Genomic DNA, 17,646 nt, shown 5'->3' with positions numbered 1-17,646 from the left:
CCGATTTGACCATCACATAAAAGACAAGGTCATGCTGAAATAATAAATCTTCTATTTTTGAAAGAGAGAGAAATAAATTATATTACCATCAGACAGATACTTTTAAAAACCATAGGGAAAATGTAGTCTAATCAGTGAGATGCATAGCCCTGTAATGAGGTGAGGAGTTGGGTGGTCAGGGAATATGTGAACACTCTGCAGTCTTCAGTGTGTTTGTGCACAAGTGCAGTTGCTGAGAAGAGACAGAAGCAGCTCACCACAGGATTCTCAGAGGAGTATGTGACCCAAACAGGGATTAAGACAGAGTGCAGTGAAGTCTCAGAAAAACTGAAAACCTTGTCAATGATTGGAAGCTATCACCATCACTGATTGGAGCCTAAAATAAGAACTTGCTAAAATATAGGAACTTGCTAAAATATAGGTACAAAATCTCTGAAACTCAAAACTCAGAAGAATAAAGGACCCTTCTGGAGTGATAAAAGAGCTGACTCTGTGGCCTTCAGTAGCATCCAGAGAGCCAATAGTCCATCAGGTCATTGTTCCTCTCTATCCGCCTACAAAGGACAAAGCCCAAAATGTGTAAGGGATTTGCTTTGTTTTTCCAACCACAGGGCCCTAGCAGTTCACAGCAGCTGGAGTCAGTCCAAGCAGCGTGCTGGAAGGGGATGGGCCTTGTATTTCATTTTTATAGACCAAATGGCTTCTCAATAATTTATCATCTGTGTGATGGAGAAAAGTACCAATAAAATGTGTTGTAAATCTCCACCTTCTTCCAGGATCAAGGAAATAACTTAAAGAAAGCTAAAAGAAAAATGACAACACAGTTTTCTGAGCTAAAAAATGCATGTTTTCTCAAATCAGATGCTGCCCCTATTTCTTGAACTAAATGTCTTTGAAGATGTTGAATTTGAAAAGTAGGGGGAAATGAGTCAGTTGGGGGGTGGTGTAGAAGAATTGTGCATATTTGGGTAGCCTTTTGAGTGAAATCTCCCTAAAATAGAGTCTGATAAGAGTCCCCTGTGAAACATTTTACCTGCTATTTTCTGTTAACATGCAGATCTGCATCTTTGTATTGTTTGAACCCCTCATCCCAGAAAGGGTTCTTTATAGATGAAGGAAAATAAACCATGCACCTGAAGAGGAGGACGGGGTTGACATTAAAAAGGGCTATAAGGAATAAAATTCAAAATAATAATAAGGAACAGAATAAGAATGTTTAAAATTTTTTAATGTTTATTCATTTTGAGAAAGAGAGAGAGAGAGAGAGCGCATGAGTGGTGGGAGGGGCAGAGAGAGAGGGGGAGACACAGAATCTGAAGTAGGCTCCAAGCTCTGAGTGGTCAGCCCAGAGCCCAATGCCAGGCTTGAACCCACGAACTGCAAGATCATGACCTGAACTTCATAAAGTTGGAGGCTTAACTGACTGAGCCACCCATGCACCCCCAGAATAAGAATGTTTAAAAGAAATAAGACATATCACTGGATGGATTTCACCAGAATCCACCTGTGGGATTATTCCTATTTATACATTTGTGGCATTTTGCCCCTAAAAATATATTTGCACTGTAAGATTTTTTCCTTTTTCAGCAAAATTTTGTGGCACTGTGCTCTCTCTGATGCATCGTCAGCAGTTACTTCGAAAGGTTAGTGTAGCTCTCGCCTCTGAGCAGTTTCCACAGTCACTGCTCCCTATAAGTATAGGAACCCTTAAGAATGCCAGCCTGTACTGAACAACCAGACTGGAGACCGATTCCCTTTCCTATCTTGTCAATGTCCTAGCCAAGCCCAGTGCACACAGGTGGCTATTACATAGTCACAGAACAGCAACAGCAGCTAACATTTATATAAAGCTTACCGTGTCCCAGGCACTGTTCTAAGCACTCCTGAAAACTTTATGTAGCAGGTACTATTATTACCCCATGTTATGGATGAGGAAATTGAGACATGAGAGCTTTAGTAACTTAACTAAGGCCACACAGTAAGCAGTGTAACTATGATTTAACTCAAATAACAACCCAAATGGGGTACAGATCATTTTTCCTACTTTTTGGACAAGGACTATGAGCCTCAAAGAGGTCAAGTGACTAACCTAAATTCACACAATTAGTAAAAGCAGCAAAATCAGAATCAAACCCAGGCTCCTTCCTGATCCTGTTTGCAAGCTTCTAACACAACTTCAGTCGCATTTAAATCCTGTACAAAACTTCTTACTTTGGTTGTTTTTGACTTAGAGGAAATCAAAGACCATTCTTTCAGACAGAAAATAAGGGATCTAGAAATAAAGCTCCCAGGAAATAAAAATGTTCTCTATATTTCTTGCTCTCCCCATATGTGAAAGATTAATAAAAAAGGGTAATGTGCTTAATTGCTTCAAACTTTACTGGCAAGAGGAAACAAGTTTAAAGAATTGTACACACTCAAAATATCAATAGCACAGAAAAGGAGATGAAAATGTGTATCAGTGTCCTGTCAAGAACAAAGGAATTTCAGCTTACTTCACTTAAATTCAGTTAAGGATGAGATACATTGGCTCTTTATTTCTAATAAATGAACTATTTACCTTGGCAAACATCAGAGTTGAACTTGCTTTCCGAAGCACAATGTCATTTGTAAAAAATGCACTCATCCCTGCATAATAAGGACACTTGCACTGACTTCAAGTGTTTATAATCTTAGAGAGAAAGCAAAATGGTTTTGGCAGAATGGTTTTTAGGCTTAGAGTTAGATAAACCAGGGCTTAGACAAAGAACTTGCTCTTGGCAGTTCTTTGTGAAGCAGCCAAATTTTGCTGTCAGCACCTCTGCAGCTTACCGACCTCCCCTGCCTCCAGGTGTGTTCTTAAGACTTACATACTGTTCCAGGGGTGTTCACCAAAAGACCCACCCCACCACTGTTAACACTGCCTCCATGAAAAGTCTGATGTGGCTCTCTCTTTCTGGCACAACAAAGACCCACTTTTCTTCCTTAAGTAGAGAGAATGCAAGGGTATATTTTTGAGAGGGGAGAGGTGTGACTTGAAAGAATATAAGATATTGCTAAATGTCTCCCCAATACTCATTCACTCTTTCTATATTTTTGTAATATCATTCCCCTGCCCATGTAGAGATTGCATAGCACAACATCCCTTCCACCTAGCCTTGACCACAGGACTGACCTAAGTACTGGCCAATAGAATGTAAGCAGGGGTGACGCATGCAACTCTTTAAAACTCCCTGTCTTAAAAGTGAGTCCCCTGGTCTCTACTCCCTTTTACCCCTTCCATGGGGGTGGATAAACCAGTTTCAAATATCTGGAGGAGGGTAAAACCCAAGGAATGGTGGAACAACAAAACAGAAGGAACCCAGGTCCCTGGATGTCCTCAAGGAACAAAACTTCCTATAAACCCAGGACCATCTGCCTACCATCATATTACTGTGAGAGAGAAGTAAACTTTAATTTTGACAGAGCCTCTGTTATTTTGACTCTGTATGGTGGTCAAACCAACATCCTAAGTAGTATGGGCAAGAAGAGAAAGGAAAAGACTTGTATCAGACAAAATACACTTTATTTTTTTTTTCAACGTTTATTTATTTTTGGGACAGAGAGAGACAGAGCATGAACGGGGGAGGGGCAGAGAGAGAGGGAGACACAGAATCGGAGACAGGCTCCAGGCTCTGAGCCATCAGCCCAGAGCCTGACGCAGGGCTCGAACTCATGGACCGTGAGATCGTGACCTGGCTGAAGTCGGACGCTTAACCGACTGCGCCACCCAGGTGCCCCCAAAATACACTTTAAAACAAAGACTATCGTACTCACTTTGGCAGCACATATGCTAAAATTGGAATGACACAGAGAAGATTAGCATGGCCCCTGCACAAGGATGACATGCAAACTCATGGAACTTCCATATTTTTCCAGACTTCAATCTGTATTACAAAGCTGTAATGATCATGACAGTATGGTACTAGAACAAAAACAGACACTCAGATCAATGGAACAGAATAGAGAACCCACAAATGGACCCACAAAAGTAGGGCCAACTCATCTTTGATAAAGCAGGAAAGAATACCCAATGGAATGAAGACAGTCTCTTCAGCAAGTGGTGCTGGAAAAACTGGACAGTGACATGAACAAAAATGAACCTGGACCACTTCCTTACACCATACACAAAAATAAACTCAAAATGGATGAAAGATCTAAATGTAAGACAGGAAGCCATCAAAATCCTTGAGGAGAAAGCAGGCAAAAACCTCTTTGATCTTGGCTGCAGCAACTTCTTACTCAACACGTCTCCAGAGACAAGGGAAACAAAAGCAAAAATGAGCTTTTGGGAACTCATTATAATAAAAAGCTTCTGCATAGCAAAGGAGACAATCAGCAAAACTAAAAGGCAACCGACAGAATGGGAGAAGATATTTACAAACGACATATCAGATAAAGGGTTACTATCCAAAATCTATAAAGAACTTATCAAACTCAACACCCAAAAAACAAATAATCCAGTGAAGAAATGGGCAAAAGGCATGAATAGACACTTCTCCAAAGAAGACATCCAGATGACCAACTGACACATGAAAAAATGCTCAACATCACTCATCACCTGGGAAATACAAATCAAAACCACAATGCGATACTACCTCACACCTGTAACAATAACAATTCAGGCAGCAACAGACGTTGGAAAGGATGCAGAGAAAGGATCTCTTTTGCACTGCTTGTGGGAATGCAAACTGGTGCAGTCACTCTGGAAAACAGTATGGAGGTTCCTCAGAAAATTAAAAATAGAACTACCATATGACCCAGCAATTGCACTACTAGGTGTTTATCCAAGGAATATACAGGTGTGCTGTTTCAAAGGGGCACATGCACCCCAATGTTTATAGCAGCACTATCAACAATAGCCAAAGTATGGAAAGAGCCCAAATGTCCATTGATGGGTGAATGGATAAAGAAGATGTAGTATATATATATATATATATATATATATATATACAATGGAGTATTACTCAGCAATCAAAAAGAATGAAATCTTGCCATTTGCAACTACGTGGATGGAACTGGAAGGTATTATGCTAAGTGAAATTAGCCAGTCAGAGAAAGACAAATATCATATGACTTCACTCATATGAGGACTTTAAGAGACAAAACAGATGAACATATGGGAAGGGAAGCAAAAATAATATAAAAACAGGGAGGGGGACAAAACAGAAGAGACTCTTAAATATGGAGAACAAACAGAGTGTTTCCGGAGGGGTTGTGGGAGGGAGGATGAAATAAATGGGTAAGGGCATTAAGGAATCTACTCCTGAAATCATTGTTGTACTATATGCTAACTAACTTGGATGTAAATTTTAAAAATAAGTGAAATAAAAATACAAGAAAAACACACAGAGACTAAAACAAGAGATAAAGAGGGGAACTATGATAAAGGGGACAATCCAACAATAAGATATAACGATTGTAAATATTTATACATCCAACATACGAACAACTAAATACATAAAACAGTTAATGACAAACATACAGGAATTAATCAATAATAATACAATAATAGTAGAAGACTTTAACACCCTATGTACATCCATGGATGATCATCGAAACATAAAATAAACAAGGAAACAATGGCTTTGAATAACACACTACAAAAGATGAATTTAACAAATATATTCAGAACTTTCTATCCTAAAACAGAATACATATTCTTTCCATGTGCACATAGAACACTCCACAAGAGCTCACATATTAGGCCACAAAACAAGTCTCAACAAATTCAAAGGGATCAGATTCATGCCATGCACTTTTTCTGACCACAATGCCACGATACTAGAATTAAATCACAAGAAAAAATATGGAAAGACCACAAATACATGGAGGTTAAATAACGTACAAAAAACACTGAATGGGTCAATCAAAAAACCAAAGAAAAAATCAAAAAGTACATGAAAACAAGTGAGAATGAAAACACAACCTTTCAAAACCTCTGCAATACAGCAAAAGCAGTTCTAAGAGGCAAGTTTATAGCAATAAAGGCCTACCTAAAGAAGTAAGAAAAATCTCAAATACAACCTGACCTTACACCTAAAGGAGCTAGAAAAATACAACAAACAAAACTAAAATCAGCAGAAGGAAGGAAATAATAAAGATTAGAGCGGAAATTAATGATATAGAAACAAACAAACAAAAAATAATAGAACAAATCAATGAAACCAGGAGCTGATCCCTTGAAAAAAAAAATCAATAAGATTTATAAACCTCTAGCCAAATTTATCAAGAAAAAAGGAGAAAGACTCAAATTAATAAAATCACAAATGAGAGAGCAGAAATAACAAACACCACAGGAAAACAACCAATTATAAGAAAATATTACAAAAAACTATATGCCAATAAATTGGACAACTAGAAGTATTGGATAAATTTCTAGAAACATGTAACCTACCAAAACTGAAACAAGAAGAAATAGAAATTTTGAACAGACTGATTATCAGCAAGGAAATTGAAACAGTAATCAAAAACTCCAAACAAAAGTTCAGGACCAGATGCCATCACAGGCAAATTTTACCAAACATCTAAGAAGAGTTAATACCTATTCTTCTCAAACTATTCCAAAAAATAGGAAGGGAAGGAAAACTTCCAAATTCTTTCTATGAGACCAGCATTACCTTGATACCAAAACCAAATAAAGACACCACAAAAAGAGAAGACTACAGGCCAATATCTCTGATGAACATAGATGCAAAAATTCTCAACGAAATACTAGCACACCGAATCTGATAATACATTTAAAAAATCATTCACCAGAATCAAGTGGAATTTATTCCTGGGTTGCAAAGATGGTTCAATATTCGCAATCAATGTGATATCACGTTAATCAGAGAAATATTAAGAACCATATGATCATTTCTTTTTTTTTTTGAGAATTTATTTATTCTATTTTATTTTATTTATTTTTTATTTTAGAGAGAAAACACATGTGGGGGAGATGGGCAGAAGGAGAGAGAAAGAGAATCTTTAGCAGGCTCCATGTTCAGTGCAAAGCCTTATGCAGGGCTCGATCCCACGACCCTAGGATCATAACCTGAGCTGAACTTAAGAGTCAGACACTGAATTGACTGAGCCACCCAGGCGCCCCAAATCATATGATCATTTCAATAGACATAGAAAAAGCATTTTACAAAGTACAACATCCTGGGACGGCTGGGACTCCCTCTCTGTCTGTCCCTCCCCTGCTGGTACTCTCTCTCAATAAAAATAAATAAACTTAAAAAAAAAAAAAGGTACAACATCTTTCATGATAAAAACCCTCAACAAAGTAGGTTTAGAGGGAACATTCCTCAACATAATAAAGGCCATATATGAAAACCCCACAAGCTAACATCATCTTCAATGGGGAAAACCTGAGAATCTTTCCCCTAAGGTCAGGAATAAACAAGGATGTTCACTCTCACCACTTTTATTCCACATAGTACTGGAAGTCCTAGCCACATTAATCAGACAGCAAAAAGAAATAAAAAGCATCCAAATTGATAAGAAAGAAGTAAAACTTTCACTATTTACAGATGACATGATACTATGTATAGAAAACCTGACAGACTCCACCAGAACACTACTAGAACTGATAAAAGAATTCAGTAAAATTGCAGGATACAAAATCAACATACAGAACCTGTTGCATTTCTATACACCAGTAATGAAGGAGTAGAAAGAGAAATTAAAAAAAAAAATCTCATTTACAACTGCACCCAAAATAGTAAGATATCTAGGAATAAACCTCACTAAAAAGGTAAAAGATCTGTACTCTGAAAACTATAAAACACTGATGAAAGAAGTTGAAGAGCACACAAAGAAATGGAAAGGTATTTCATGCTCAAGGATTGGAAGAACAAATATCAACAAAATGTCTATACTACCCAAAGAAATCTACACATTTTATTTTTTTCTTTCAAATTATCTATTCTTGTTTGTGAGGATTTTCTCCATTTTTAGCTGAAATTAAAGTGTTTCTACTCACAAAAAAGAGAATAATTTGTCTCTAATCCATAAAACAATTCCTTTTCCTAACCGAAATGAAGATAAGTAAATAGGTCTTATTTTAGTTTATGGAAAGCATTTAACTCCATATAGCTTACAGGGGAAATGGGCATATTTGAAAACAGCCACAAGGACCGAAGTAGAACATGGGATGGTAATGAGCAAAGTCACAGAACCTACTGAAGAGGTGTGTAAGGCCAGTCTCACTGGAACCTGTAAAGCCACATTCTTATATACTGATCTAGATTTCAGATTGCTCCTTTGGCAGATGTCCTTATTCTTCAAGGCACAAGGAACTGCCACTTCAGACTGAGCCCAGCATTTCAAAATTGGAAATTCTTGGTGACAATACATCAATAAATCCAGGTTACTGACTACAATAAAGGTTTTTCCATCTTTACTACATGGCCGATGATAGCAATAGTGCACAGGTGAAAAAGCTTGGCAACAATACATTGTGAGTCTTGTCTGGCATGTATTAGAACTTTAGATTTTTTGGACTACTAATTGGGAGCTCCTATATTAAAATTTTCTGAAACCATCATTGCCTCTGTTATGTTTCTCTGTCATAATGAAGCTAACTCATATGGATCCACAAAAAGTCCAGGATGTACTGTTTAATTAAGAGCTGGCAGGTCCATCAGTTCTCAACAATTTCTCCAAATTTCACTGTTATTAAAAGGTCTCTAGGGGACCCATCTTTCAAAACTTATTCAAAATAATTTCAGAGCAAGAGTCCTTATGCCAGGGTCAGTGGGAGATAGCAGTGTAGGCCGTGGCTGGTATGCCGGTGAGCCCAGCCACCTCCCAGAGGAACAGCCAGGCCACTGCCCAGACGCCCATAGCTCTGTCAGCCAGGACACTAGAGAATGAGCTTCCTAGAGGAGCACACAAAGAAACACAGGTGGAGGAGGGAGCGCACGCAGCATGGTGCTCCTAGAGCATGCTACTGGCGAGTTAGTGACCCTGATGGAAGGCTTGCTGATGCACGCCTGAGGTCCTCCTAGTCCCTTGGTCCCTCCAGCTCTGGCCAACAGGAAAGTTCTGGCAGGTGGAGGCAGCAGCCTCAGCCACCTTGTTTGCTCCCCCACCATCCCTTGCAATCTACACATTTTTCAAATGTTTATTTATTTTTGAAAGAGACAGAGACAGAGCATGAGCAGGGGAGGAACACAGAGAAAGGGAGACACAGAATCAGAAGCAGGCTGCAGGCTCTGAGCTGACAGCACAGGGCCCCACATGGGGCTCAAACTCACCAGCCACGAGATTATGACCTTAGCCTAAGTCAGTGGCTTAACAACTGAGCCACCCAGGTGCCCCACAATCTACACATTTAATGCAATCCCTATCAAAATACCAACAGCATTTTTCATAGAACTAAAACAAACAATCCTACGATTTGCATGGAATCACAAAAGACTTCCAAAATAGCCAAAGCAATCTTGAAAAAGAAAAAGCAAAGCTGGAGGCATCACAATTCTGGATTTCAATTTATATTACAAAGCTGTAGTAATCAAAACAGTATGATACTGGCACAAAAATAGACACACAGATCAATGGAACAGAAGAGATGATCCAGAAATAAAGCCACCACTATATGGTCAATTAATCTTCAACAAAGCAAGAAAGAATGCCCAATGGGAAAAGGACAGTCTCTTCAAGAAATGATGCCGGGAAAACCAGAGAGGTACATGCAGAAGAATGAAATTGGACCACTTTCTTACACCAAACACAAAAATAAATTCAAAATGGATGAACTAAATGTGAGACCTGAAACCATAAAAATCCTAGAAGAGAGCACAGGCAGTAATTTCTCTGACATCAGCCATAGCAACTTGTTCAGATAGGTCCCCTGAGGCAAGGGAAACAAAAGCAAAAATAACTATCAGGACTACATCAAAATAAAAAGCTTCTGCACAGCAAAGGAAACAACCAACAAAACTAAAAGGCAACCTATGGAATGGGAGAAGATATTTGCAAATGACATATCAGGTAAAGGGTTAGTATCAAAACACATGAAGAACTTATATGACTGAACACCCCCCAAAATAATAATAATCCTATTAAAAATGAACAGAAGACTTGGACGGACATTCCTCCAAAGAAGACGCACAGATAGCCAACAGATGCATGAAAAGATGCTCAACATCACTCATCATCTGCGAAATGCAAAACAAAACCACAATGAGATATCGCATCATACCTGTCAGAATGGCTAACATCAAGAATGTAAGAAACAAGTGTTGACAAGAATATGGACTAATAGGAACCCTCATGCACTGTTGGTGGGAAAGCAAACTGTTGCAGCCACTGTGGAAGACATTATAGAGGTTCCTCAAAACATTAAAAATAGAACCACCATATGATCCAGTAATTCCACTACTGGGTATTTACCCAAAGAATATGAAAACATTAATCAAAAATATATACATACCTCAATGTTTATTGCAGCATTATTTACAATAGCCAAATTATGGAAGGAGGCCAAGTATTCACTGATGGATGAATGGATAAAGAAGATGTGGTATGGGGCGCCTGGTTGGCTAGTTGGTAGAGTATGCAACTCTTGATCTCAGATAGTGGTAAGCAAAATAAGTCAGTCAAAGAAAGACAAATACCACATGATTTTACTCTTATGTAGAATCTAAGAAACAAAACAAATGAGCAAAGGGGGAAAAAAAGAGAGAAAAAGGCAAACCAAGAAACAGACTCTTAGCTATAGAGAACAAACTAATGATTACTAGAGGAGAGCTGGGTAGGGGGATGGGTGAAATAGATGATGGGGACTGAGAGACATTTATCTTGGGGTGCTTGGGTGGCTCAGTTGGTTAAGCGCCTGACTCTTGGTTTTGGCTCATGTCATGATCTCACAGTTCTTAAGTTGAAACCCTGCACCAGGCTCTGCACTAGTGGTGCTTTGGATCCTCATGTGCTCTCTCTCTCTGCCCCTCCCCTGCTCATTCCCTCTCTCTCTCTTTCTCTCTCCCTCTCTCTCTCTCTCTCAAAACAAATTAAAAAAAAAAAACATTAAGAAAAGAGTCACTGGGGTACTTGGGTGGCTTACTCAGTTAAATGTCTGACTCTTGATCTCAACTGAGGTCATGATCTCACAGTGAGTTTAAGCCCTGCATCGGGCTCTGTGCTGGCAGCGCGGAGCCTACCTGGGAGAGCCTGTCTTGGTAAGTACTGAGTAACCTATGGAATTGCTAAATCACTATAGTGTACACATGAAACTAATATAACACTCTATGTTAAGTATACTGGAATCAAAATTGAAAAAAAGAACTATAATGAGATACAACCTCACACCAATTACTACATTTTGGATAACAATGCCAGAAAATCCCAGAAAATAACAAGTGTTGGAGAGCATGTGGAGGAATTGAAACCATTCTGCATTCTTTTATTTTTAATTATTTTTAATGTTTATTTATTTTTGAGAGAGACAGAGAGCGTGAGCGGAAGAGGGGCAGAGAGAATCCAAAGCAGGTTCCAGGATCTAAGCTGTCAGCACAGAGCCCAACATGGGGCTTGAACCCACGAGCCGCAAGATCATGTCCTGAGCCGAGTCAGATGCTTAACCGACTAAGCCACCCAAGAGCCCATGAAAGCATTCTGTATTCTTGATGGGAATATACAGATGCTGTGGAAAAGAGAATAAAGGTGCCTCAAAAAATTAACAATAGAATTACCATATAACCCAGCAATTCTACTTCTAGATATACACCAAAATAATTGAAAACAGGGCCTCAAAAATATATTGGCACACTCATGTTCAGAGCAGCGTTATCCACAATAGCTAAAATGTGGGAGCACCTAGGTGGCTCAGTCAGTTAAGCATCCGACTTCGGCTCAGGTCATGAGCTCTTGGTTCATGGGTTTAAGCCCCACATTGGGCTCTGTGCTGACAGCTCAGAGCCTGGAGCCTGCTTTGGATTCTGTGTCTCCCTCTCTCCCTGCCTCTCCCCCGTTCACTCTCTGTCTCTCTTTGTCTCTGTCTCTCAAAAATAAGTAAACATTAAAAAAAAATAGCTGGGGCGCCTGGGTGGCGCAGTCGGTTAAGCGTCCGACTTCAGCCAGGTCACGATCTCGCGGTCCGTGAGTTTGAGCCCCGCGTCGGGCTCTGGGCTGATGGCTCAGAGCCTGGAGCCTGTTTCCGATTCTGTGTCTCCCTCTCTCTCTGCCCCTCCCCCGTTCATGCTCTGTCTCTCTCTGTCCCAAAAATAAATAAACGTTGAAAAAAAAAAATTAAAAAAAAAAATAGCTAAAATGTGGAAGCAACTCAAGTGTTCATTGAAGAATGAATAGATAAGTAAAATGTGATAATTCATACAATGGAATATTATTCAGCCTTAAAAACAATGAATTTTCTGAACTATGCTGCAATATGGGTAAACCTGGAGGACATTATGCCAAGTAAAATAAATCAACCACAGAAAGACAAATACTGATTGATTCCACTTGTACGAGGGGCTTAGATTAGTCAAAATTATGGAGACAGAATGAAGAATGGTAGCTGTCAGTGAAAAGAGGAGTTATTGTTTAATAAGGATAGAGTTTCAGTTTTACAAGATGAAAGTCATAGAGATACGGATGGTGGTGACGGTTGCACAACATTATGAGTGTATCTAATGCCACTGAATTGTACAGTTAAAATGGGTAGGATGGTAAATTTTGTCATGTGTATTTTACCACAATAAAAACAATTGAAAAAAAATCTTTATGATCCATCCTTTCTCTTTGCTATTACTTAAGTCTGGCCAGAGGTCAGGACCAGACTAGCCACAGGCTGAATCCAGGCCAGAGTCATGGTTTTTGCCTTGAATTAGATGCCAATATAAAAACTGGGAGGCTCCAGATATATTTTCCACTTAGGAGAAATGACAATTCCAAGTCTGGGCAGGAAACTTTAAAAGGTGAGCTGGGACATCTTGTCATGCAAGAGAGTAAAGAAGTTATCAAACACCTCTTTGGGTCGTGCCAAATGACTCCGGAGCCAACCTGCAGAGGCACAGATATATAAAATGCGAGATGATTTTGTCATCAACAAGAACTGCAATACATTAAAAACCATCATATATATTTAAATCTGTGAGTTCATAATCATAATAAAAACAATTAATTGAGAACCAGGGAAGATCCTTGGGAGCTAAATCATTATTTTGAAAAGGAAAGAGTCAGGTGTTCTTCGTGCCCTCCCTAAACAAAGCACACTGTTAAGTAACCAAATAATGGATAAGGGAAAGTTTCCCTTCACAGAGGTATTTTAGCTAGTAGGTAAAAATGTTTATATGCACACACACACACACACACACACTGACACTACATACATATATATATAATTAGTATGATAGAAAATCACTATTCTGCAGCCTCAGAACTAGTTGAGGGGCTCCTGGGTGGCTCAGTTTGCTAAGTGTCTGACTCTTGGTTTTGGCTTAGGTCATTATCCCACAGTTTCATGAGTTTGAGCCCTGAGTTCAAGCTCTGTGCCAGCAACAGGGAGCCTTCTTGGGATTCCTTCTCTCTCCCTCTCTCTCTGCCCCTCCCCACTCAGGCTATCTCTGTCTCTCTCTCAAAATAAATAAATAAACTTAAAAAAGCACAACTAGTTGAACCAGATATTCAGTATGAATGCTTGCTAATACCATAGAAAAGAGAGCCCCTAATAGTACAGGTCTCCTGCATATGAAAGAACACAATACCACTTATTTAGTCGGTTTGACCAAAAAAGTTGAGCTGAAATTTGATCAAGCTTCTATATATGACTACCAATGGACAGAAAATACAGAGGAAAGGTGAAAATATTAAGTGATACTTTAAGGATGCAATCAGAAAAATCCAGACTCTAGGAAATTTTACAGAAGAAACACCCCAGTTTCTCTAACACAAGCAAAAAAATGCAAAATAGCCAGGAAGGATTATCTCCCAATATTCCACAGCACTGGGATTTAAAGTACAGTCTTTAAGCATCAGAGTGTCTTATAGACAAGTGCTGCCTGTGCCATTTATCAGTTATTTGCATGGAAAAAATAATGTAACCTCTTGAAGCTTAGGCTTCTTCACCTATAAAATGGTAATACTAATGGCAACTATCTCATAGAGTTGTAAGGATTAAGATAATGGACACTAAACACTTAGCTCATTGCCTAACTTATAGTACATAAACAATAAGTGTTATTTTTATAATCTTCATCATTGAAGAATTATGCTGAATGACTGAATAACTAGAATTAATCTGCTAAAAATATTAAATATGAACTATTCTGGGCACTGGAGCTGGTGCAGAAGGTACAAAAATGAGTAAGACGTGACCTATACACTTGGACTTTTGCCTTTTCAAACAGAAGTCCTACATGTCTTAACCCCAAGGAATACTAACTAGCAAGGATGTCAAGGCCCTTCTAACAATCTGCTGGGAAGAACTTTTAGAGTGGAAAGCCATCATCCATTCTTCTTTCACACAGAAACTGGCTACGGGGTGGATGATGCTCACTGTCATGATAGTGTCTTTTACATTATTGAATCACTTTGGAATCATTAAAACAGACTTTGGCTACCTTTGTCTGACTCTCTTCTGCTGTTCCTCTTTTCCAATCACAAGGTTTCATTCTGCTCCATATACCTCCCAAAGATCAAAAGATGGATGTATTCATCAGTATGACTTGGACAGGGAAGAAAATAAGCAAACAAGCTTGCCAGAATGTTAAGAGAACAAGTACTCCCTCGTTAGAGAAGAGACAACTGACCTACTTAAAAGCTGAGATTTGAATGACTAATGCAGTACAGACAGTTCCCACCTTATAAACACTCAACTTACAAATGACCTGCCCCAGCCCCATCCTAGGAAGCTGCTGTCACCATGTGAACCACCAAGTGCAGGAAGAGGGGAGGGGTGGTGGGGAATGAAGACTTTATAGAATCAGGGAGTTTAAAATAAAAGAAAAATATTGAAACAAGGATAGCATGGTTTCCCAACTATATCTCAAGTTATTCACTTAACTCTCTTTTACTCCCTAAAATACCATAGAAAGCCATGGGTTAGCAAACAGGGTTTTTAAAAAAGATGGCAGTTTTTGCAATGCTCTATTATTTTGGGGCTAATTTTTCACTAATGATAGGAGAGATTCTTAATGTCAGTATTTTTAGTAAGATACAAAGACTGCCCTTACTTCACCAACCACAGCACCCCAGGCACAGCATCCGGAACAATGAACATTCACTTGTAAGTACAATTCACAGCCACCATGTGTAGGAAACTAAACCACCATTCGTGCATGTAATACAATAGGAAAGGAACCTCCTGGAGTTCTTATTTTGGGGGAGGTGTCTCTAAGATGAATGACATAAACCTGAGACAGTCCTCAGCAAAGCCTACCCCCTGGCAGAAGGCCAAATGAAGTAAGAGAAAGAGGCCAACAGACAAAGAGAAGCTGATCTAAAAAAGTGTATAAGGAAACAGACACAGAGAAAGAGAAAGAAAAATCCTGCTGACGTCATTTGAACTACAAATTATGTACTTCCTAGTTACATAAGCCAATATAGTCTTGACATGCTTAATATACTCTGAATTGTGTTTCTTGTCCCACATAAACAAAAGCCCTAAAATAGTTTCATTCCCAGGCCTACTGGTCTCCTCCCTGACCACTGCAGGCATCCACCTGGTTTCCCAGATATTGACCTCTCTGCCTCAGGGCCTTGTCTCCCAAGGGGAGCTAGAGTAGTAATATTGGCCTGTGTTCCCCAGATCAGCTTCTCTCCCTGGATCTGGCCTATGAAGGGGGAATACTATACCTCTAGATGCAGCACCCCTTCCTTAATTATGTGATCTACGCCCTCCTTTTCCTCCTGTGATGTTGGATACACCTTGAACAGTACTAAATATAATTCCAAATATTTCTCAACAGCTTTTGAAAACAGTGGAAATATCACTGAAGGGTCACAAAAGCTGAGTTGCAAATATTTACATTGGTAGAATAAGTGAGGTTTAACAGTGTAATTCTATGTGAAATCAATGGGCATTTGTTTATTTCATATCAGGTTTTAGTTAAGGTTTTTGCCAATTTTATTTCAACGTAGTTTGTGTAGTCATTTCCTAGAAATTATATGACCTTCTAGGATCTTTTTAGATTTTTTTTACATTTTGTTACAAGGGGGAAAAATAAAATAAAAAAATAAAATAAAATAAAAATAAAAGGCCACATTTAATTCTACCTTCCTAAAATAAGTATTTCCTTCCAGTTTGCATCTAATGTATTTATTTTAAGTCAGAAAACCAATTTTTTCTTTCTAAAGCTCCGCCATATATTTCCAGTGGGTGCTGATGGTCACTTACCACATGCACACCAGGTTGTTCATGTAGCAGGCAAACAAAGTCTGTCCATCAACAGACCAGGCCGGAGAGGTACACTAGGATGGCTCAGTCTTGCTGCTAGTGTTGATAACTTCCTGCTTCAGTTCGTCTACAATTACCTTGCCTTCTAAGTCCCAGATCTTGATTCTGGGGCCTGTGGCAACATAGAGCCAATATTAGTTAGGATTGAAGCACAGGGCATTGATGATGTCCCCACCATCTATAGTATAGAGGTCCTACAGCATGGACCTGGCCATCCTTGCTTCTAAGAAGCACAGAGGGATCCATCTGGAGAGACAATCACAGTGTTCAGGTAGCCTGTGTGGCCAGTGTGATTGGTCTTCAGCTTGCGGTTTGCTTGGTTCCATACCTTGACCAGATTGTCCCAGCCACAGAAGACAATGATGGGATTGCTTCTATTGGATGTAAAGCAGACACAAGACACCCACTCCAAATGGCTCTCATCCTGGACAGTGTATTTGCATACACCCAGAGTATTCTACTGCTTGATGGTTTTATCTCGGAAGCCAGAGACTTCTGGGTTGCCAGAAGAGAAGGCCCCACTCAGCACATCCTTGTGTGGCCTACAAATCTGTGTGTGGTGGTACACACTGTGAGGTCCCAAAGCCAAAGTGTTCTATCCCAGGAGCCTGAGAGGGCAAACTACCCATATGAGGGTATAACCACATCACTAACAAAGTGGGTATGACCCTAAAGAACATGCTGTGGGATGCCCTAGTTAGTTTCATCCCTGGTCAGCTTCCACATGATAATGGTCTTATCTCAAGAGGCAGATAGTATCATGTCCGGGAACTGGGAAGTGGTGGCAATCTGGGTCATCCAGCCATTGTGGCCCTTGAGGATGCCACGAAATGTCATCTGCTCAGTCATGGAGGCAGCAAGTGCAGGTGTCTCCACAATGATGAAGATGAAGTGGGATGGCTCAGCATGGGGCCCTGCTGAGGAAGAGAGAGCTGCCTCTAATGTATTTCTGTTTTCCACACATGAAATCCCAGTAATACAATTGTCTTTTTGCTTTTTTACTTATACTGAAAAATAAAAGCTTTTCTCCATATCTGATCTTCATAAATATAATTTAATAGATGTATATGTAATATAAGTATAAAAATATAATTTACTAATTCTATCCCTTCTAATAGATGTATAATTTACATGATATTCATAATTTATATTATCTAATTGTTAGGCATTTTAATTTTTTCCCAATGGAAAGTGGAATTATTGGGTCAAAAATCTATGAACAGCTCTTCCTTCATATTATGCAA

General features: G+C 39.2%; 1 non-coding gene and 2 pseudogenes across 1 annotated transcript; 1 reads left to right on the top strand and 2 right to left on the bottom strand.

Moving 5' to 3' along the window:
- The first annotated feature begins 3,787 nt into the window (after nt 1-3,787).
- Nucleotides 3,788-3,893, top strand: LOC123577634. The gene has a single exon (XR_006701977.1). It is a non-coding gene; the product is annotated as a U6 spliceosomal RNA (small nuclear RNA).
- A 4,180-nt stretch (nt 3,894-8,073) lies between these two features.
- On the bottom strand, nt 8,074-9,101 carry LOC123577290 (annotated as a pseudogene).
- Nucleotides 9,102-16,483: 7,382 nt separating this feature from the next.
- Nucleotides 16,484-17,251, bottom strand: LOC123577487 (annotated as a pseudogene).
- Between the last annotated feature and the right edge of the window lie 395 nt (nt 17,252-17,646).

This window comes from Leopardus geoffroyi, chromosome D2, assembly GCF_018350155.1.
Source record: "Leopardus geoffroyi isolate Oge1 chromosome D2, O.geoffroyi_Oge1_pat1.0, whole genome shotgun sequence".
In the NCBI taxonomy this organism is placed as follows: domain Eukaryota; kingdom Metazoa; phylum Chordata; class Mammalia; order Carnivora; family Felidae; genus Leopardus; species Leopardus geoffroyi.
This window is presented reverse-complemented; position numbering and strand designations above follow the sequence as displayed.